The sequence below is a fragment of the Orcinus orca genome, chromosome 12, assembly GCF_937001465.1.
Source record: "Orcinus orca chromosome 12, mOrcOrc1.1, whole genome shotgun sequence".
NCBI lineage: Eukaryota > Metazoa > Chordata > Mammalia > Artiodactyla > Delphinidae > Orcinus > Orcinus orca.
Window position 1 is genome coordinate 783,796 of NC_064570.1, and position 24,268 is coordinate 808,063.

The window sequence follows — 24,268 nt, forward strand, 5'->3', positions numbered from 1 at the left end:
CCTGGCATGAACCCCTCCATCACTCCTACCCTCGGCTTCCCTGGCTCGTTTCTGAGACCCTCATTTTAGCACCCGAGGCTGGTTTGTTTTCTAGTTCTCTGGGTGGGAAGGTGGTTGTCCCCTGGGCTGGGTTGTGGGAACCTTCAGAGCCCAGTTTTTCCCTCTGCACGTCCCTGGCTTCTAACTTCATCAAGCATATAACAAAAGCTCCCTAAATTCTACTGAAGTGATGGGATTCCCCCGAGACGAAGGTGGCTGGTGAGTAGGGGGTTGATCTTATTATAAATAATCAATGGGCATGTTTGACCCCTTGGTACCTTAGATAGACTCTAAGATGTTGCAGCTAATGCTTAGCATTGTGAAATCTCAGAAAACTGTACATTGTGTCAGCATAATTTTAAAGAGCTTTTATCTTAATTGTTGAAAAGCAGGGTACTCCTCCCAAATTCAGTTCTGGTCATTCTCTGGCCTGGGACTGGTGCTCTGTCTGCTCTGACCCCGGCTTCCTTATTCTATCTCCACACCAGCCGTTTGCTCAAGGGACGCTAGACTGTGCTCCATCTCTGGAAGCCTTTCAGAATCGTCCTCTTACCGTGCCCTTGCTCTTTCTGTCCCCTTTTCCTGGTTTTCCCCTTGTGTTTGCTTGTTTGTTTTTCAGTTTTCAAGGCCCAGCTCAAAGCCAGTGTTTTCCTCATGGCTTTGGGCAGGAGTGAGCGCTCTTCCCTGGACCCATTCACTCGTCCTCTGTTGCTTGTGCCTGCACCCTGGCACCATTCATGTGCTCTGCTGGCCTGTGTCTCCTGTTAGATGTTTCTCATTCTTGGAAGAGAAAACCAGGCGCCGGGACGGCATCCTGACGAAGAGAAGCATCAGATTCCCCGTGGAGACGAAAAGGAACTGGCAGTGTTGACCGCGCTAGAACAAGCCACAACAACACCAGACGATGCGGAGTGAAGTTTAAAGCGGGGAAGATGGGTAAGTGCCAAGTAAGGATGCGAGAGGATGAGGACGTCTAGGTTTAGCTGCACTTTCCACAGACCATCGCGGTGTAGGGAACAGTTCCTTGTGTTTCAACAGCACCTCTGAGTTTTCAAAGTATTTCATGTTAGCTGTCAGATTTCACCCTCAAACATAAGGACAGGCACATGGAGGCCTCCCTGTGGTGGATGAGGACGCCCGGGTGAAGTGTGAGATGCTGTCCATGGTCACGTGGCTGGCCGCTGACAGTCTTGGGGCAGAAGTGGAATTTGTGGTGGCTTGTCAGGGGCTGCAAACTGGGGCCCTCCAACCACAGACACTTATTCCTCAGGGTTCTGGAGGTGGAAGTCCCAGCCCCAGGCGGGGGCAGGGCTGGCTCCTCTGGAGGACTCTCCTGGGCTCGCAGACGGCCACCCTCTCTGGCATCCTCGTGCAGTCTGTGTGCACAGGCTGTCCTGGTGCCTCTTGGTGTCCAACTTCCTCTTCTTATAAGGATGCCAGGAGGACTGGATTAGAGCCACCCTGATGGCCTCATGTCAGCCGACTCTTTAAAGTCCGCTCTCCAAGCACGGTCAACCTGGGTGCTGGGCTCGGGGCGTGGACTCGGGAGCTTGAGGGGCACACAACCCGGCACAAGCAGCCTCCCGACCCCGTTCGGCGGGGTTCCCAGAGCTCTTCCCCGCACCAGGATGCCCCCGTGTGGGCTTTCTCATCAGCCTTGCTTCGACTGAGCTCTTACTGTGCTTCTGTGGGACCAGGACTGTGGCCTCAACACTGAGCCGCACAGCGGCTCTCAGTCCCAGGGGTTAGGGGTACAGCGAGGTCATCGGGGCTTGTGGTTTATATGGTGGCCAGGTTACACTCTGCACCGTGGGGCCCTAGTGCTCTTCTCCCCAGCGCTGCAGCCCCGGGCGGGCGCCTGCTGAGTGAAGCAAGTCTCTCCCAGTCTCCCCTCCACCCAGTCCGTCTCTCACCCCCTCACACACGCACACACCCCTCAGGCTCTGGGAGGTCCTGCCCGCCTGCACTAAGTTCATCCGGGGTGGGCAGCCGCATCTCCGGAAGCAAGGGCCAGAAAGGGTGACGTGGCACAGCCGCAGGGGCCGACCCTCCCTGGAGGCGTCCTCTGTGCGTGGCCCCGGGGACGGGCTCGTGCTGTAACTTCTGCGAGTCACTGCGGCCTCCCCAAGCCAGAGCACCCTTCACACCTGAGAGAACGGGGGACCTGGAGCCTGTCTGCGTTCACGTTTCTTTATTCCTCTAGATCCGTGGGAAGGCAGCCCTCCACCGGGCTGGAGCGAGCGGGGTGTGTCTGCCGCTACGTGGATGAGCGCAGTTTACAACAGGGGGACCTGTCTCAGGACGCAGGCTGTGACGATGCTGGGCAATTGTGTGGCTTTTTCAGAGAAGATTTCCCCGGGGGTCTATTTCCTCGAAGCAAACCAACAAATGATCTCCATCCTTGGAGTGAGGAAACTCCATCTTACTAACTACGGAAGTCCATGCAGGCAGATAGACGGGGTGAGGACATCGGTGCTGTCCTGTGGGGCGTGAGAGACAGGGTGTGACACGGCCTGGCTACCACATGGCCGGTGTGCTGTCACATGCTGTGACACTTATAGTACCTGCTACTTCAGACCACGGGATTCAACATTCGTTCCTGCCCTTCAGAAGGTTGGATTTCCAGAAGCCATTTTTTGAATCCTCATAACAATGTGTTAGGTACCGAATGTGTGGTGCACAAGGGAAAGGCATCTGCTCCGTGGAAAGTCCATTCTGATGTGACTTGTGCCCTCTCCCACACCCCACCTGCAATTCCTCCTTGGCCCCCTTCCTAGTGATTACTAGGTTCCCTAGTAGGTAAAAATAGCACAAAGAACTTAGCACTTTCAAAACCCTATAAGGAAACCAGCCCAGAGGCGAGAGGGCAAGATGCCCAAGACACAGAGTGGGCTTTCGTGTTGCCCTCTTTGAAGTCCAGGTCAGAACTTTGCCCAAGCTCCATGGAAAGACTAATAATGGGGCATCCATCAAAGACAATTTTCCTACAGTAAAGGGATTTTCATTTTGAAAGGATCCATTTCCACTGAAGCTAGCATTTACTGGCATTTAAGTTTTCCTCCTTACAGCTGTGGAACCTGGGAACATTTGGCCACATTGTATTTATTTAAGCAGTTTGAAATGTGCCCGCATAGCCGAGATCTCCTGAAGGAAAATATCTTTTTGTGATTTTGAATCCAGGGTGATTTGGCTGTAAGATGCTCGGATTTCCACAATGGGCCTAATTGATTCCATCCTTTATGCTGTCATAGTTCTTATTGGTTGCCAGTACCATGTCACCCTGATTACGTTTATCGTTGTGGAAGACGGTATTTCTTACATCGTGCATCACTAAACTTAGCCTTTCTTAGCCAGTCCTTGAAAGACTGCCTTCAACTGCTATAGCCTCATCAGCCCTCTTATTTCCTTCCACTGGGTGCACAAAACTATGTATTTGTCCAAAAATTTAGTTTTTACAGACTGCAGTGACTCAAGAGTTAACATTTGCTTACCCAACTGACAGCCATTTTATTTCACTTTGGGGAGCATAAGGCCAGTCTTCAGATTCCCCCTCAAAGAACTGAATAATCTGGTCTGTGGTTTACTTTTAATAAATCAGGTCTGGGGACTCACTGCTCCTCCATGGAGGGACTGGGTAACATGTGGTGGGTATATAATACTGCCAGTTGCTCTGGCAGTCATGGCAATATGAATACATTTGCCTCATTACTTTATAACCAATTATTGAGATTTCATTTAATGTTTTAAAATCCATCATTTGTAATCATGGCATTCTACCTTTTCAAGTGTATTAATGATGAGAAATATTTTTTCAATAATCATTGCCTATATGGGAGGGGAGTCTGGGGGGGAATGGATACATGTCTATGTAAGGCTGAGTCACTTTGCTGAGCACTTGAGACTGTCACAGCACTGTTAATCAGCTCTACTCCAGCATAAAATGAAAAGTTAAAAAAAACTCATCACGTATAACATTCTAACAGCTTAAAATTTTCTTTTACTTTTTGTGTTTGCTGTAATTTTGCCTTGTATTTGGTTGAGGAAATCATCTGAAATGCAAGTGCTGTGCTAACCTCTTCATCCCGTCCCCTGACTCTATCAGAACTAAACAGTGTCCAGGTACGAGCTAGTTCTTCTGACCCCTTTTCACCCATCTCTCCCATCTGCACCACCTGCCTCTGATAACCACCAGTCTATTCTCTGCATCTGTATCTGTGAGCCCTTTTTTTTAGATTCCACATGTAAGTGAAATCCTATAGTATTTGTCTTTCTCTGTCTGACATACTTCACTTAGTACAATCATCTCCAGGTCCATCCATGTTGTTACGAATGGCAAGATTTCCTTCTTTTTTATGGCTGAGTAATATTCCTTTGTGTGTGTGTGTGTGTGTGTGTGTGTGTATATATATATATACACACAAACATTTATCCATGTGTCCATCAACGGACACATAAGTTGTTTCCATTACTTGGCTATTGTAAATAATGCCTCAATAAACATTGGGGTGCAAATATCTGTACAATATATGTGTTTTTCTTTTCTTTGGTTGAATACCCAGATGTGGGATTGCTGGGTCATATGGTAGCTCTATGTTTAATTGTTGAGGAACCTCCATACTGTTCTCCATAGTGGCTGCACCGATTTACATTCCCACCAATAGTGCGTGAGTGTTCCCTTTTCTCCACAGCCTCACCAACACTTGTTATTTCTTTCCTTTTTGATAATAGTTATTTTTACAGGCATCAGGTGATATCTCAGTGTGGTTTTGATTTGCATTTCCCTAAGAATTAGTGATGTTGAATATGTTTTCATGTACCTGTTGGCCATCTGTGTGTCTTCTTTGGAAAAATGTCTATTCAGCTGCTCAGCCCAGTTTTTTTAATTGGGTTACTTTTTGTTGTTGAGTTGTATGGATTCTTTATATATTTTAGATATTAACCCCTTATCGGATCATCTCAGTAGATGCAGAGTGAGATCTCGAATGCAGCAGGTGCACAGGAGCACGACGCAGCCACTGAAGGCTCTCTGCACGTGATCTTATTCCTGCTGAAGAAAAACGTGACCAGAATCACAAGAACTGGATGATTACAAGTGGAAGGAAACTTACAGGCCATCAAGACAACTTTTATCATTATGCAACACCCTTCTTAGTCTCTTATTATAGTCTTTATTTTAAACTATATTTTGTCTGATATAAGTATAGCTACTTATACTCTCTTTTCATTTCCAATTCTATGAAACGTTTTTCTCTCCCCTCACTTTCAGTCTGTGTATGTCTTTATATCTAAAGCGAATTTCCTATAGGCAGCGTATAGACGGGTCTTGTGCTTTTATCCATTTAGCCGCTCTATGTCTTTTCATTGGAAAATTTAGTCAATTTACATTTAAAGTAATTAATGATAGGTATATGCTTATTGCCATTTTTTTCATTGTTTTCTGGCTGTTTTTGTAGTTTCTTGTTTTTGTTTCTCCTATTTCTTTCTTCTTCTCTTGCTCTTTTTCTTTGTGGTTTGATGACTTTCTTTAGCAGTATGCTTATATCCCTTTATCTTTTGTGTATTTACTATAGGTTCTTGTTTTTGGTTACCATGAGGCTTACATATATAACAACTTATGTCTATAACAGTCTATTTTAGGTTGATAGCTACTTAAGTTTGATCACATTATAAAGCTCAAGATACTTACTCTCCCTTCCCCATGTTTTATGTGATTTTTTATGTTACATTTTACACATTTTAATCTTTTGTATCCCTTAACTTATTGCTGTAATGATAGGTATTTTTACTGCTTTTTAATTTCAACCTTTATACTAGCTTCATGTGTTTTCTTGTTATTAGTTAGTGCCCTTTCTTTTCAGCTTAAAGAAGTCCCTTTACCATTTCTTGTAAGAATGCTTTGGTGGATATGAACTTCATAACTTTTGCTCTTTTGGAAAACTCTTTACCTTTCCTTTAATTCTGAATGATAACTTTTCTGGGAAGAGTATTCTTGGGTGGAAGTCCCCTCCACCCCCAGCAATTTGGCTATATTGTGGCACTCCATTTTGGACTGCAGAACTTCAGCTAAAAAATATGCTGATAGTCTTATGGGGTTTTCCTTGTACATAACAAGTTGTTTTTCTCTTGCTGTTTTTAAGATTGTCTCACTGTCTTTAACTTGGCATTTTAATATAATTTGTCTTGGTGTGGGTCTCTTTGGGTTCATCTTATTTTTTAAAAAAACTTTTATTGGAGTATAGTTGAGTAACAATGTTGTGTTAGTTTCAGGTGTACAGCAAAGTGAATCAGTTATACATATATCCATGCTTTTTTTAGATTCTTTTCCCATATAGGTCATTACAGGAGAGTTCCCTGTGCTATACAGTAGGTTCTTGTTAGTTATCTATTTTATACATAGTAGTGTGTACATGTCAATCCTAATCTCCCACTTTATCCTTCCCCACTTCTTTCCCCCTGGTAACTATAAGTTTGTTTTCTACATCTGTGACTGTATTTCTGTTTTATAAATAAGTTCATTTGTATCATTTTTTAGGTCCCACATATAAGTGATATTTGTCTTTCTCTGTCTGACTTACTTCACTCAGTATGACAATCTCTAGGTCCATCCATGTTGCTGCAAATGGCATTATTTTGTTCTTTTTTATGGCTGAGTAATATTCCATTGTATGTATGGACAACATCTTTTTTTATACATATATGTTTATTTAATGAATGAATGAATGAATTTTTTTTTTACAGTAGGTTCTTGTTGGTTATCTATTTTAAATATAGCAGTGTGTACCTGTCAATCTCAAACTCCCAATCTATTCCTCCCCTCCACCCTTCCCCCCTGGTAACCATAAGTTAATTCTCGAAATCTGTTAGTCTGTTTCTGTTTTGTAAATAAGTTCATTTGTATCATATTTTTAAGATTCTGCATATAAGTGATATCATATGATATTTGTCTTTCTCTGTCTGACTTACTTCACTTAGTATGGTGATCTCCAGGTTCATCCATGTTGCTGCAAATGGCATTATTTCATTCTTTTTATGGCTGAGTAATATTCCATTGCATATATGTACCACATCTTCTTTATCCATTCATCTGCTGATGGACATTTAGGTTGCTTCCATGTCTTAGCTATTGTGAATAGTGCTGCTATGAACACTGTGGTACATGAATCTTTTTGAATTATGGTTTTCTCAGGGTATATGCCCAGGATTGGGATTGCAGGATCATATGGTAACTCTATTTTCAGTTTTTTGAGGAACCTCCATATTGTTCTCCATAGTGGCTGCACCAATTTACATTCCCACCAGCAGTGTAGGAGGGTTCCCTTTTCTCCACACCCTCTCCAGAATGTATTATTTGTAGACTTTTTGATGATGGCTATTCTGACTGGTGTGAGGTTTGGAACTCTATGGGCTTCCATGAGCTTGGTGTAGTATGAAGACTCTTGGGAAATTTATGATGGAAACAAGAAAGTAATGATCAAGGAGACTATTAACTGAATTCTAACATTGTGAGCATCTCCAAATAGTTGGAAAAAAGAGCATAGCACGTTTTGACACCATGGACAAGTGTTGTGGTAGAAACTGGCAAGGTACTTACCAAACTATTTCCAATTTCTGAGTGCACAGAAGAACTGTATTTCTCAGCCTCCCTGCGGTGAAATTGGGACGATGACACAAATTTGTCCAATGGCATGTGGGTGGGAGCGATATTTGCCAATTCCAGGCCTGGCAATAAATGCCCCACACAATCCTTCTACTTCTCTCTGCCCCATGCACAGAAGAAAGAAAAGGATTCAGAGATGGTGGAACCATATGATAGAAGGGTCAACATTCCAGAGTCACCACTTGGTGCAGAAGCCAGGTGAGTTACCAGTCACCCAATCCAGGGTCAGTGAAGTATGACCTGTGAGTAAAGTTTCCCAACCCCCACCTAGTCAACAGTGATGCAAGGGAGAAATAAACCTTTATGTTACTAAACCACTAAGATATAACATAGATAACTATAAGCTATAGTCTCTCCTTACACCACCTACCATTAACTGCCCTGGCTTATACCACCGCTCTTAGTGCTCAGAGTTTTCTCATATATATATATGTGAGACACTGTATATATACAGAACTATATATATATATACAGTTGACCCTTGAACAGCACGGTTTGAACTGTGCAGGTCCATTTATACATGGGTTTTTTCAGTGGTAGGTATAGATCAATGATATGTTTGGTTGGATTTGTGGATGCAGAACCATGCATAGGGAGGAACCATGTATACAGAGGGCCGACTATACGTTATACTGTTACATGCAGATTTTAGACTGCACAGAGACGCCCCGAGGCTCCTGTGTTGTTCAAGGGTCAACTGTGTGTGTGTGTGTAAATAAATATATGTATATAGTCTCCATATATGAATGCTTATTCAAATATCTCATTAATGTGATATAGTTGTGAGGTAAACACAGTACGTAGTAATGCAAATTCTGAGATATCAATTTTATTTTTAAAATAAGTGTAAATTTATCACTTTTGTGAAATTTGAGGTCATTTTGTCTACTCCTCTTGTTTTACAAATTAAGAGACTAGAAATGTGGGCTGATGAAGCTATTAAAATATGGCAAGTCTCATCACCATTAGTGAGAGCAACCGTGGTTCAGCTTTCTGGAAAGTGCACAGAACATGCCAGCTCCTACTCTGTGACTCAGCCTTCATGACCCTGACCCACATCCCAGAGCAGGTCTACAGGGGACATGTACAAGGGCACTCACAGAGGCATGTTTGTGGAAGTGACTAGAATTCATCCTTAGGGGAATGGTTTCGATGATGCTTTTAATGGATAACTACCTACAGACGTATAGAAAACATAATTGGGGTGGATTTTCAAGTAAGGGGGACATGGGAGAAGGTATCAAAGAGGATGGAAGAAAAAAGGAAAGATACTATTTCACTAAGATCAGAGAGTAATTCACACAGTGAAATTTCCAAATTATTTTCAAATAGAGAGTTTATTTTACTAAACATGTTGAATTAATTTAAACGTTGTTGGTCACTACGCTACTGAAGAGAATTATTAAAACACATAGAGATATTGGCTTTAACAGTCTTTACTGAACATCTCCTTTGCCGTTTTAAGAATGATTATTTACTTAGCAATCGCTCCCTTGATTTGTGGCCCGAGCTTGCTTCATTGTGTGCCTACCACAGAGCCCTACATACACTAGGTGCTTAAAGATTGACACTATTGTATTTTTCCACTATGAATGTAGGTAATGGATGATTTCATAAAGATACTTTCGACTTTTCTTTTAAATATAATGTTTGTATCAGTTTTGTATTTTACTCTGTCTGGATTCCAGCCCTTTCTTCTCAGTTATGATTATGTTTTATTTCTAGGATCCTTTATTTATTTATTTTCCCACTTCTCTTAGTTTCAGTCCTTCCTTTGGCTCACTTTGTGGCTTTACGAAATGACGTGGTGTCAAGAAGCAGACGCTTAACAGAGAACCCACGTGTGGTCTCTGGACAGTGTGCGCTTGAATTAAGCCCTTGAGTCTGTTACTGACAGTGCAGCAAACAGCAAAATCCGTTCAGTATTTACTGCTAACATTGCATCTGACACAAGTCACTCTAACTCTCCAAGGTATGGTGGTGTCTGTCAATTGCTGCTTTGGTAGTTTTGTAAGGATTTTATGTAGTTTTGTTAGTTCTGAAAATTTGCATCTATTCTTTTAACCACATTCTTTTTTTTCCTTTTTTTTTGCGGTACGCGGGCCTCTCACTGCTGTGGCCTCTCCCGTTGCGGAGCACAGGCTCCGGACGCGCAGGCTCAGCGGCCATGGCTCACGGGCCCAGCCGCTCCGCGGCATGTGGGATCCTGCCAGACCGGGGCACGAACCCGTGTTCCCTGCATCGGCAGGCGGACTCTCAACCACTGCACCACCAGGGAAGCCCCACATTCATTTTTAATGACCTAAGTTCTTGTCTCTAAACTAAGAATGTATCAACTCTTCCTGCCGTTCTGACCTACACATCAGCACCCTAGTCTCGTAACACCCTGTGCCTGAGGCTTGGGTGATCAGAAGTAGAAGATGCCATGGTGTTGAAAAGGTATTACAAGGAGGGCTTATATTTGAGACCGAGCAGTGACTCCCCCATTGTTTTCTGATCTATGCCCAGACGGAATCTTTGTCTTCCGTGGGTTATTGGTGAGCACAGATGGTAGATGGCAGGTCCCTGGTCTAAAGAATTATACTTGATGTGGATTTTAAGCCTTCCACACTGGCTTATCTTCTTATCTTGTTCGTACTTTCCTGCTTAGAATGGCATGGGTGGAGTGTTTGTGCTTTTGTATTTAAAATTGTTTTCCTATTTTTGTGATCTCTGGCAACATAAATCTCGGCTCTATTAGTCAGCTGTAATTAACTTACTTGCTACCAAGACACACAATAGCTCAGAATTCCTCAGTGGTTTCTGACTTTACCTTTTCTCAAGATGAGTGATACTAGGGACCAAATGCCTCTTTCTGCACAGGAGCAGAGTAAGGCTTTTCATGAGATCCACAGCCCTGGGCACACGAGAGTGGAAAGCACGTTTGAGAGCCTCTTCACCGTGAGACCAGCTGGAGTCCTGGCTCTCGCACAAACACTGTTGTATTTGATTACTTAAGGTAGAGAATTCAGGGAAACTGGCAGAGCAGAAAGTACCTGGTAGATGAAATCTGTCATGAGGAACCTTCAATAAGACTATCGACAGATTTCTCATCAGAAACTTTGAGGCCAGAAGACTGGGCTGATCTGTTCAAAGTGCTAAAAGAAAAACTGTCAACCAAGAATCCTGTATCCAGCAAAACTGTCCTTCAAAAATGAGGGAGAAATTAAGACATCCCCAGATAAACAAAAGCTAGGGAGTTTGTGACCACTATTTGCCCTGCAAGAAGTGTTCATGTGAGTCCTGCAAGATGAAATGAAAAGAAACTAGACAGTAATTCAAAATTGTGTGGAGAGATAAAGGTAAATACATGGGCAGTTATAAAAGCTTGTATTATTGTAACAACAGCTTATAACTGTACTTTTTGTTTTCTACATGGTTTGAGGGACTAATACACTTAAAGAAAAAACCAGTTATTAGTATAATTGGTACCTTTTTGGTCATATATTCCAAAAATCTATTGCAAAATGTCTTAACAATATAGCGACTAAATTGGTTCACATACCTAAAAACCATCAGAGCACTGTTGCCCCAGATCCAGCACTGTGGCTGGATCGAGACATCACTGGAGGGGCTGGGGACACAGCAGTTAACAAAATGGGAAAAGTTTGTGTATATTTTATAGAAAGAAAATGGAAGAAACAGGTAACCTTGTTGACAGTTTATAGTTAGTTTTTAGAATTTAGATTAGGGGTTATATTTTCCTATAACTTTTGATCTATTAACGCAATTTGGCTACAAAATAAAATTCAGAAGGCCAGTAGTCAATTGTTATTTAGTCTGATATCTCTTTCCATTACATTGAAGAAGAAAAGCAAAGGGACTGATCCGGGGAGTAGTTAGGTAACTGGACTGGATGCTCTTCCTTGCATTTTACTCGGGGTTATTTCATTACAAGAAAAAGAAACACACTCTCTTGCTATTTTAAGAAAAATAAGATTTTGCATGAAGATCCGGAAGTCTATTGCAGATACTCAGAACAGGAACCCTGCGGAACCTCAGAATGGCTCTCGCTGTGTGTGGTGAAGGGTGAGCTCTAGGAGCTGGGAAGCTGTCTGAACGAGGCGGGCCCTCTGTCCCCTCCGTCCTGCCCTGCAGTGTCTCTCATTTCTCCTGCACGTGAGCCTCAAAGAATTACCTGAGTCTTCATGACCTCCCAGCTGGATGTAGCCACCCACGGCCATAGTTTTCAACTGTGACAGCCTGGGCCAGTGGCACGGCCCCAGGCGAGTCGGCTGTGGCTGGTGGTGCAGCAGGTGGGGAGCTGGGTGCCACCCTCCACAGGGCTGGGGGTGGGGGATGGGCAGGCAGACCCTCCAGGTGTGCCTGCACCCCGGGCACTGGCCTACTCTGCTTCTCTTAGGAGGTAATATTTGTTCACTGATGCTTATTTCTATCAACTAGATGGGGTAATGCAGAGTTTTCGATGATATTTATTCATATGCTCATTTTATTTTTCAACAGTATTTGAGTGCCTACGATTTTTTAGGCACTGTGCCAGGCGCAGGGATACACCGGTGGGTGGAAATGGTGTTTCTGCCTTCTTTCACGGGTTTATGGACAAACAAGGTAGTGATATTATAAACCTTTAAAGTCACTAAAAACACATGTATTAAGCCCCAGTGATCTTCCTGGGCACTTTAGGGACCCAGATGTGTATTAAATTAAAAGCCCAGTTTCCACTGCTGGAAATACAGTGGCTCCTTCCACGAATATCACTAACGTTTCCCAGGAGTTTCCGATTTTGCCAAGCCGCCCGTGTGCATGGCTGCGGGGACCCCAGCTCGTCCCTGGAGAGCCAGCGGGGGGCTGTTCTGTGGGCTTCCCTCCAAATGAGATGGGAAGGGGCTCAGAGAAGCTCCTTTCCTTCCTTCGCCAGAAGCTCTGACATGACAGTATCATTAGTTAGGTTACTGGGTGGGTTACTGTGCTTCAGAGCATGTTGAGTTATTTTACAAACAATGGCTGAAAGCGGTTTTCTGTCAAGCTAGTCATGTTTTTTCTGAATGTGAAGCTCTATCTGCCCTTTATCAAGTGCCTCACAGACCAGGGCAGCTCTGTGCTGGCTCCTGCCTGGAGGGCGCTTTTCTCTGCTGTTCCTTCAAAGGGTACCAACCGGGCATCTGTCCTTCTGTCCCCCTGGAGCACCTGTGTCTCTCCACCTTTCATCTCCCAAGTAACACGCTGGGCCTTCTCCCCCCAGCCCTCATTTCTCAACACACACCTGCAGACCCACCCCGCATCAGGGTCTTGAACACCCTCTGGGTTATAATGGGGGTGTGGCCGTCCTGCCCTCAGCAGCCCAAGGTCTCATGAGGGAGGAAGCAAGGAAGGGGTGAGGTCTAAACAGCCAGAAGTTCTGGCCTCGAAGGACCCCAACCACTGGTGGAGTCGGTGAAGGCCTCTGGGAGGATGTTTACTTCCAACCTGAGACCTGGAGGCTGGGTGGAAGCCCAGGTATCAGGTAGAGGCCCCAGCCCGGGGTGACCCCAGGCCTGGAGGGACAGGAAACGACTGTTTGTTCTGAGTAGTTGTGTGTCTCGTTTATCATGCCAAAACATGGTAAAGCGATTAGAATGTACAAGAACTGGTGGGCGAATACTATTGCTGGTGGCCGTGTAAGCACAGTGAGTCCTGGCCCCGGGGCCTGGGGTGGGGTGGGGGACATGATGGTGACCGAGCTTCTGCAGGGAATCACTGTGTTACTGTAATTCAGACACTCTCTGGCCCAGCCTTTGTCTACACGAGAGCTGGTTTCCAACCTGGCTTTCCGTGTTTGCTGTGAAGGCGGCCAAGGGACTGAGTGTGGCTGCAGCCCTGGGGGTGCTGCCGGCCTCTCCCACCTCCTCCTGTCCGCAGGGTCTCCTCTGGGACCCACCCCCTTGGCCTCTCGCCTGTAGGCTCTTCACGGGGCTGGGCCACCCGTCAGGGCTCTCTGTGGCCCTCTCCTCCCTCCTGCGCTGTGACAGCTGCATGGCCAGGGCTGGGACCCGCAGCCTGCACCACCAGCTCATGTAGTCTGTGACTCCCTTCACCAGATGGCTCGGTCCCCACTCCCCAGGAGGGTCTTTCTTAAGGGCAGCTGTCATCTTGGCGGATGTTTCTGTTGGTGAAATACACCATTAAGGAGACGTCTTAGGCCTGAGTCTTACCTGCCCTGCCCCACTCCCTGGAGCAGAGTCTCTCCCACACCATTAACCAGCGCTACTCATGTTTTTCAAATGGAGCCGGTTATAAATGAGGTCATCACACAGCCGCGTGGGGTGACAAGATAAACCCCAGTCATTTTAAATCACATGGAATCTGAATCAGGAATCGAGGGCGGACAGTGCCTCTTAAAAATGTAAAAAGAAACATTTATGGAATGGATGCGTGAAGGGTTGTGATTTGCTTTATAAAAGGTTACTTTGCTTTTCTAAACGATTTACTATGGAATTACTCTAATGAGTAAAATCCTTAAGTGCTCTTAAAATTCTAATTAGAACTTTTAGCTTAAGATTGCATCTGGCTGTTTTCTTATAGGTTCTCTTCCAAATTCCTATTTAAAGATTCAAGGAACAGAAAAGAAAACACCAAAAACTAAAAAATGTGCTGTAAAACGAAATAGCGTCAACATTTTATAAGATTCTTGAGCAAGTTCCAGTAATAATGGGGCAGATGTGTTTGGATTCAAATTCTTAAAAATCTTAAACCTCTTCTTTACCCTCTAAAACAAAGGGCAGCACATCCAGGCAGGGGTGGGCTGGGGTCGGGTCCTCTCTGTTACCCACCTACATGTGAGGTCCACCTGCAGAGGCCAGCTTTTCTCAGAAGCGGCAGGAAGCCTGTGTCCTTGTCCCAAGATGCCAGCCCACCAGGAACCACCATCTTTCCTTCCACCCACTGGAGGACACAGCTCGGAGGACGCAGAACCTGTGGGCACTGCTGAGCCTGTATGTGGTGGGGAGATGGGGGATGAGACCAATGGGCCCCAGGAGGCCTGGAGGCTGCTGCACTTATGTATTTTAACACAATTATTATCTACGGCCTCCTGTACTTGAAGCATTATTTTTTTCTGCTTTAAGTTTGAAAATTGGACGTAGGAAATGGTAAAGGCCCCGACTCAGTCTGGCAGAATACTCAACATGTGCTAGGCCCTGGAAATTGGACAATTTCTCTAGTTGTTGATGCAAGAGGGAGATTATTTCAGTACCGACTTGAACAGAAAGGAGACATTCATATCCTGTTGGTGTAGACTTGAGGTTGCCAGCATATAACTCATTTGTATTAGAAACAATTTTATCTGGTATATTTACGAATCATACCTTGGTTTACACTTCATACAGTATTAATGTGGGCAGCCCCTTCTCTTTTTGCTTGTATCATTTGGTGCTTTTTAAAAATCTTAACCTTTGTGAGTTGCTTTGTTTTAGGTACACCTCTTAGAAATGGAATATTAATTGAGCTTTGCTTTTTCAGCCAATATTAGACTGATGTTTTAATAATGACAGTATCTAAAATAATTTCTAAGAGTGTGAAAAGCTGTGTAAGTGATTATTTAAAATAATTGCTTCACTCCCCAACACTATAAACCCACTAGGGCAAGAACCCTGTCTGTTTTATATTCACAGACGTGTCTCGGGCAACTGGAGTAGAGACTGGAGAACAGTGTTGCATAAATGATCAAGTAAATGAAGGGAGAGTTTTTGATTTAAACAATCTTTTTAAAACTGTAAATGTTCCTCCCAGTGTCTGCTGGCAACCCTGTGGGGAGACTTGGAGATGCTGGTGCCTCGGAGGAGTCCTGGGGAGAGACTGGAGAAGAAGCATAGGACAAGCTAGTTGTTTTATTTCATTCATTATCAGAAGTGGGTTTACTGAGAAGCACACGACGCTGAGGCTTTAAGGCTCTTCCCTGGACCTGGTGGGTCCTCAGTGGCATGCCCATATCATCACGTGTTGTGAAATTTTCAAAAGGTGTTACCTGCAATCAGCAAAGACCATGCCTCTTTCCAGCCCAACTTCCCTCACCTGTGTTTCCCACCATGGCAGGATGCAGGGGTTGCTGCAGTGAGTCAGGCTCTGGGGAAGTGGGGTCAGGGATACATTTGATTAGGGTTAGTGGAGTCATAGTCACTTCTGTCCCAATGCTGGGGTGACTTCAAAAAATGCTCTAACCATGCACTCTGCTGATTTACCCAGTGTCATGATATGAAGACTTAGGAAGAAAAGACTGTAATCAGCCAGAAAATGTAGTTAGAGTTGTGTAGATGTGTACTGTGCCCTTAAATTGAAAAAAAAAATGTTTTTTTCCAGATTGTGTGATGCTTGTGGTGGCTGTCATATTTAAAATGTTTAATTTATGTTATTCTTTTACGTGCATAATTTTCTTAAAGAGATTCCCCAGATTATATAACTTTCAAGCCTCACAAAACCTGGGATCCTGGGCTCCCCTGGTGGCGCAGTGGTTGAGACTCTGCCTGCCGATGCAGGGGACGTGGGTTCGTGCCCCAGTCCGGGAGGATCCCACATGCCATGGAGTGGCTGGGCCCATGAGCCATGGCCGCTGAGCCTGCGCGTCCGGAACCTGTGCTCCGCAAGGGAGAGGCCACAACATTGAGAGGCCCGCGTACCGCAAAAAACAAAAACAAAAACAAACAAAAAAACCTGGGAACCTGGGATCCCATGCTTATTAAAATCACAAAAATTAAGAGCACTTTTAACATCTCTAGATTTTCCTGCACCAAATAACATGGAATAGATTTCTATGGAACAAAAACTGAAGAGGTTACAAGAAGAGATGGCCCAGAACACCTTAGCTGTGAGATACGTAATACTTATTTCTCTTCCTCTCCATGGATCCAGAAGAATTATGAAAGACATATTTATGAAAGATGTGTGTGTGTGTGTGTGTGTGTGTAAAATAAAAAACAAAAACCAGAGGGGAAAAGCAGAAACAGATAGTAAATGGTAGACTGAGCTAAATCTTATCAGTAATTACATTAAACGTTAATGGTCTACACACTGCAGATAAGAGGCAGAGATTGTCAGGATGGATTAAAAGCAAGTCCAAGCTATATGCTGCCTACAAGAGACAAACTTTTAATAAGAAGACAAGGAGAGTTTGAAAGGAAATGGTGGGAAAAGATAAATCATGCAAATGTTAAGAATAAGTCATTGGAGTAAAGTGTATTCATATCTGAGAAAATAAACTTCTACATGGCGAGTATTGCCAGAGATAAAGGGAGTTTTTGTTGTGGTAGAATGAGCTTCTCTTCATCAGGAAGTCAATAATTATAACGGTGCCTGTTGAGAAATACTCCAATACATGAAGCAAAACTGACCCAGTGAAAAACTGAAGTAGACGATTCCATAACCAGGGTGAGATTTTAACACTCCTCTCTTGGCAACTGCTAGAACAACTAGATTTAAAGAATGAAAACTGGGTCAGTGAGGACGAAGTGTGACCCACAGCCTGGGGTCACCCTGAAGGGGCTCCTGACTGAAGTATCTGGAGGTAGTGAGAGCCTGGCCCCCAGCTCAGTCTTTGTGGGAGGTGACTGCCCTCCTCTGCAGTCGTTTGTGGCCCTCTGAAGCCTCCTTCCCACTGTGAGGAGGTGTCTGGTTCCAGGGGCCTGTGGGAGCAGCGGTTACAGGAGCTGGACAGGCCACCAGGTTTGTCAGGTGGCCAGAGCCATGGCTGGCCTCGGCCCGTGGACTCCCCTGTGCATAATCTTGGGCCATGGAGGGCTCCTTACTTCCTTGTGAGCTCAGCAATGCCATTAAAGAAGATAATTTTAAAATTGCATATTCAACATTTTACTTGTTTTCAGGAAGAAAGCAGTTCAGGGAACTTTGTCATGAAGGGCAGAAGCCTTTTGAAACATACAGTAGATTGGTGCATATTTGTACACTACTGATCATTACAGTGTTGTTTGTTACAACAGAAAGTGTCAAAGCTACACTAATGAAGTGGAGCAGTTCGGTTGGATGTGGTGTGTTCACATTGAATGTGGAGGGGCCGTGGATTTTCTGCGGAGGGACCCTGCATCTCCCCTTGTTTCCAGCAGCCACTTGCGTGTTTGCCTTTGCAGGGTTCCCAGGGACCACAGCCAACACAGTCCCCCTGGAAGAGCTGCCTTCCTGACTTGCTGTGGGTACAAAGCACTGCCTTCATTTTCATTGCTTTGTGCATCTGAAACCTGGGGACGAGTGACCCAGCCACGACTCCCAAGCTGGACCCAGGTTGGCCTTGACACGGCTGTTGGAGACTCCACCCCAGGGGCTCTCCTTTCCCAGATTCTTCATTAACTTACTCTAAGCTGACTTCCCTTTCTTTCTCTTGCAGCATAAAAATGAATTGGAAAAGCAAATATCACCTCTAGGATTCACTGATGCTACTTTAATTAAACGCACATTACCTTGGGGATGTTTTAAACGTTCCATCTCAAAACGGTAGAGACACGAGCAGCATGGAAACCACATCTTCCACTCCTCTCACCTCCTTTTGGACGTGGCAGATTGAATTTTGGCTGAGTCTGTGTCAAAATTCAGACACTTGGCCACGGTTAATCTCTCACTGCTACTGCAAAGGCAGTAATAACAACCAGCTGAGTGAAGAATGAAGCCCAGACTTGGAAAACAAGCAGAGCCACCCCTTGGTGAGGTCTTGCTACTCGGCAATACTTGTTACGGGAGCCCTGGTGGGAGGGGTGGGGTCTGGGGTCCGGGGTCCTGGCACAGCTGTGTCAGAGGCCGCTCTGCTCCCTGACTCAGACGTGCCAGATGACCCTTCCACTAGTTTGCGAAGGTATGTCCGAGCTGGAGACAATAAAGGATTCAGAAGTGAAGTCTGGAGTATAGTTTGCCCTGTTATTGTCTCAAAGGACCAAAGTAGCAGAAGAACAAAGTCAGTCCAAGTTTAATACTTTAAAGCCAATGTATTTCTTAATAAGAATATGAGTGGAAAACAAAACAACTTAGCCAATATTCTCCCAACTGCCATAATCCCTCAGCTCAGGGAGAAATTCCACCCCAAAAGTAACAACAAAGAAAATCCAAATGAATACGGACCAAAGCCAGCCTCCCCCACCAGGTGAGTATTTCCATGGGTGATGGGCCTTGGATGAAGTCAAGTCCCGTTGGCGGACGCACGGCGCACTGGCCCCGGCAGCCACGTGGACCTGGGCGGGGGTGTGTCAGCGTCTCCCTGAGCACCTCCTGCCTCTGCTCCCCACACAGGGTGCCTGGACGTGGGACAGAAGCCAGCTCCTGGCTGCAGATTGACACCTAGTTTCCACATGCAGGTGGATCTATCTCTAAACATGTGTGCCCAATAAATACTGCATATTCCTTCAACAAGCAAGTGAGAGGGAGAGGGAGAGACAGGATGGCAGGACTGGTTCAAGAGAACATTTCACGATGTACCTGAAAACTTTTAGTGGGTTGAGTTCCATATGTAAACATTTTTCAGTCTGTGTCAGATCTTTAGAACAGCTCCCTGGGTAACGTTTTTGACCCGTGATATATAGGGCAGTTTCTCCCCCCAGCCCGAGAATAAGACGTGAATGAGACCCTGAGAGCTAGAATAATAATTATCTTCCCCCCAGTGAGCTAATGTATGTAATTTCCATGTTTTAATGTGATAACAGTTGACTCTTATTTGGAGTTCTAAATAAATATATTTCGTTAATTATATACTTTTAAATTAGCATGAAAGTTTTCTCAGGACAGAGTTTTCCATCTTCTTCCAATTTTGAGGAGGGGGAATTGAGGAGGAAGAGGGTCCCACTGGGTTTCCTCATCCTGCTCTGGCCATGGAGCCACCCTGCGTCTCACCGACTGTTTCCTTAGCCTTGGTGAAAACAGTCACGTGAATTCATAAATTTTTGAGTAGTCAAAGATATCAGGTTTAGCTAGTCAGATGTTGTCCCTTAAAATATTTTGAGAAGCGTCTGTGCCTCTTTTGATGCGTAAGACACAGGGGTGCTTTCCATGCATGGTTTCATCCTTTCCTTGCAAACAGCTTCTAGATGAAAGTCTCTTTAATCTCTGCTTTTACTATATCCTTGTTCTAAACCTTTGGATAACTAGCTGTTTATCATAGGATAAAACCAAACCTTCTTGATTTTCAGAGTCTGTAGCAGGCTCATGTCTACCCACTGCCATGTGACTCGTGGGGCCTCCCTCTCAGGGGCTTCATGGTTGGGCCACATTCCGTGACCTTCTGGGGTCCTTGCCCTGCATGTGGAAGAGTGTCAGCCCCAGGGGAGGTCCGACAAGGCACGGGCTCGTAGGAGCAGAAGGACGTGCTTCTGTCCCGAGGCTGGTCCTCCAGCTGGGCTTGTGGGTCCCCTGCCACTCGCCTCACAGCTATATGACCATGTGAGCAAAGAGAAGTTGTCCTCAGAGCCCAGTCATTTGTGAGCTCAGCAAAGCCAACCATCCAGCTCGGTGGCCCTGATTCCTTTCCATGGGAACAGGCCGGAAGATAATTCCAGGCTCTTTTTTCAAAATTAGTTAGGTCAGAACATGATTCCGGAACTGATTTTAGTGGAAGCTGATATAAGAAAATGCTCTATGTAGTAATGAAATCTAACACCCACATCAATAATAAAATACGTGCATTTGTGTATCTTTTCATAAACGCGTCATTTCCTGAACGCTGTCTACCTCCTTCTTTCTCCCCCAGAGCTGGAATGAGTCAGGTTTGCTTCACTGTTGAACCACCAAGAAGAAGTGGGAGGAGGCGCTTGGGGGCACGAGGCTCACATGCAACGCGCAGCGGACCACGAAGCCGTGTGATGAGCAGGCCTCACCCTCTGGAGTTTGCCAGGTGTCTCCTTCCCCTCCCCGCACTGTCTTCTTTGGAAGGGGGTCACTGTGCACAGCCCACACTGGGGAGCATCTTCACAAGTTACTTGGAATTCTTGTGCATGGGTTGGTCTACTCTCCCCGCTTTGTTTATTCCATCGTGTGTTTATATCTGTGTGGACTGGTGGGTATTTCTTTTATGCTCTGGATTATGACCCAACACGACTTTATTTTGTTGTTCAAACTGTCCCAGCTTTGACCACTGGGGGCTCCTTCAGTTGGCTCCCGGGTCCCTTTGACCTGCTGCCTCTTTGCCTTCTGAAGCTGCAGACTCCTCCTGTACAGTTCCTGCTGCAGTCAGTCTTAGGATCAGTCATTTCTGTGAGGAGCCCTGGTGGCTTTTCGTGGAGAATGGAGTTTAGACACCAAGGTCTGGGCACTGGGTGGGTGTCGCGGCTGGTGAGGTGCCGCTGCCTCTAAGGCGTCTTGGCTGACAGAGAGGAGACGGGTGAGTGTGTAGTGACGGTACGTGCACGCTGGCTCCTATGTCGGATCCATCATACGTGAACCGTATTTGCACTTCTCCTCTGCGTATCCATCAGTCTCTGGAGTAAGTGAGGCATGAGTCCATCCTGATGGCTGTGGCTCTGACAGCACCACCTGGGTTATTCTGGTGGCCTTTCTGTTATTTTACTATTGAATCTTGCATCTCTGCTTTTCTTAGCAGGAAGCACATCCACTTACTTTTCTCTTCCCTAATCACTTGAGGAACATATATTTGTCTAAAAGTGCTACTTTGAAGAATGTTTTAGTTTTCTTTAAGGTATTTATATTGTGGTTTGCTGTATAATAATTTATATACTTGTTTAAATCTACCCAAATAGATATTAAGCTCTTGGAGGATAGGGATCATGTGTTTTTCATTTTTCATTCCTCCTGGCCACCGGCACAGACGCTCAATTATGTCTTGATCGAGAATCTGTCTTTGTGACCCTGTACTTGTTTCAGGAGTCACAGCACATGCTGTGGGTGCTTCAGTGGAATGGCTGCCTCTTCTGCATTTGGGGAAGATGCCAGCACCATATGGCTATCAGGGTATTCGTTGTTCCCTAGTCGGAAAGATGAGCCCTGGTCACTTTCGGGGGTACTCTCTCTGCATGGGGACCTAGTACTCACTGTCATTTCTTAGTGGTTATCTACTTTAAGGGCAGAACTGGAATACTTAGGAAAAAGAAGTACATTTGTTTTGGGTAAAGATATTCAAACATTTGATGAGAATGCGATTTTTTTGTGTGTGGCAGTAACTTTCTTATTATCTTTGGAGAAGTTAATATGGGGAAAATTATATAAATACATGGAATGGGAGAAAGAACTAGTTGCCATTAGGGTGAGCTCATGTAGACTGTGGTTGGGCTGGATGACAAGTACTGGGAAAGGCAGGAGGATTGACTTTGCCTTGTAATCTATAGCTTCTGTCAATACAAGAATCCTGTCTAATAACAGGGAAGTTTACTCTGTGTCCACATAGCAAAGCACAACCTACGTACACTCTCTGATTCTGTGATTATGATTTTATGTGGCTGTCCCTGATTTCCCTAAATGCCCAGAGGAAGTTTTTACTTCTTAGTTGAAGGGCAAATGCAGGGAAAAAGACATGGTTTTCCTTGTGTCACAGTTAAAGCTTTGGCTCTTTGTTTTATAACTTAAAGGATTATAATTACGGTCTCTTATGGGATGATCCAAACTTGTCCCGTGCTCATGGGTTTTAATGCTTCCTCCTAGGGAACCAAAATTGCTACATTTCTAAGTTCCATCACACTTCACTTCTTAAACATTCTTATACTGCTGCGGTTTATTGAACTGTTTCTTATGTAAAATTAAGTTATTTTAAATAATGCCCACACTGAGAATACCAATGATAATGACAATAATGTTAATGACAACACAATAGAGGTATCTTTATTTCCATGGTGAGTTTGTGTGTGTGTGTAATTGTGGTGTGTAAGTATGGTGCCCGTATATTTATCATCCGGGTTGGGGACGCTTCTGAAAGTGGCTGGAGCTGCTGTTAGTAATCGCACTGCCCCACAGCGTGAACGGGGACAGGCCTGGAAAGGGGGATACGGCGGTCACCCTGTGAGTGAGCCCAAATAGAAATGCAATTTACCTTTGGTCCCCTTCCTTAAACACTATTCAGATTCTCTCACCAGCTAGTTAGTTCCTCTGCCTGAAAATCGCAGCCAGCCCGGCTCTCGGGCACCCGGGAGCAGTGGACACAGAGGCACAGGAGTGGAGAAAGAAACAGGCGCTGAGCTGGGTCCTAAGAAAGGCCTGAGGTACTTTGTGGACTCAGGGGGTCTGGTCTGGTGAAGACCCCCAGGGCCCAGCATTCCTGTGTTACTGGGCGCTAAGATAAGGAGGCTGCTCACTCTGGGGGGTCACCTGGGCGGGGAGTATAGCTGAGGAAGAGGAAGCAACACAGAATAAGGGCAGAAACAAGGTCCCGAAGGGATTTGTGTGCCGGGGGAGGGAGTCTGGATGGGGAACAGATGAAGGGTTTTAAGAGGCTGTGAAAGATGGCGACACCAGATCTGCACCTTAGAAGGATGACCCTGACTGTAGAGGGAGGGGGAGCCTCCAGGCTGGCAGGGGTCCTAGTCATGCAGGCCCTGGTTTGGGGAACCTAACATTTATGTAGTTTAAAGGGCCCTCTCAAAAAGAAATAAAGAATTAATACGATGGGTACAAAATTAGGTATAAAAGTGAGTACATAAGTGTCAATACAGCAGGATGCAGGTCTATTCTTGGAGGCCACTCCTGCTCTAGGACATTTGACAATGGCTTACCACACACGGAAATACCCTGATTCGACACCATCCATCCCACTAAGCCAGAACCAGATGCTCCCCGTCCAGACCCTTCTAACTGATGCCCAAGAATGCCCAGGGTCACTCCGATGCCACCTAACACAGAGCAGAGAAGACAGAATGGTCTTAAGGATTTGCTATGGAAATACCTTTGTAGGTGAAATGTGCGCACGCACAAGCACACACACCAGGTGAGAAGTCTTAAAACCTAAACTCTTTGAGCTTCATGGCAAGTCCATCTCTGCATCTGGGCAAGAGGATCAGAATCAGGCCGTGGCAATAAAGAAAATTAACGGGATATTGAGAAGGAAAGCACCTTTGGGATGTAGTTACCTACTGGGTATGGCCAGTAAGGCACAGAGGATCAACCTGAGTTTCTGACTTAGGCACAGATCAAGCACTCGGAGGGTGTTTATTCTGTGGGCTGTAAGTCTTAGAAATCAGAGTGCATCTACAAAAAGTCAGTAGAAAAGAAATAATTAATAACACCTTCCCCCTGTTTCAGGGTAATTTACTGCTATGGGAGGATGAGGGATGTGTGAGCTCTTGAACACCAGGGTGCGCCTGGCTTGTGACATTTTCACCCTGTGGCTGTGGCCCTGATTTTCACTCTTGCCCCGTGAGTCACTGTGCTGCACAGCTTGGGTTGAAGACATTGGCTGCTAAGTGGAGGTTGTCTTGTAGTTGGCAGATGAATTACTGCGTAGAATTGTTTCTGTTCCGTGCAGGACTTGGTGTCTGCTGGGAGTGGCTGACATCAGCTGATGACTTTTTCCTTGGCTCACCCACGGAAAGTGACTGCAGCAGAGGTGAAGTGAATTAGATTTGGACTAATCTAAACCTTGGGAAACTCTGTGGGACGTGGATCCCACTT

The 24,268-nt window shown here is 45.1% G+C and overlaps 1 long non-coding RNA gene across 1 annotated transcript; it reads left to right on the forward strand.

Moving 5' to 3' along the window:
* The first annotated feature begins 555 nt into the window (after window positions 1-555).
* LOC125960647 (uncharacterized) lies at window positions 556-18,418 on the forward strand. Its single transcript, XR_007470515.1, has 3 exons — window positions 556-986; window positions 5,000-7,894; window positions 18,063-18,418. It is a non-coding gene; the product is annotated as an uncharacterized LOC125960647 (long non-coding RNA).
* Window positions 18,419-24,268: the final 5,850 nt, after the last annotated feature.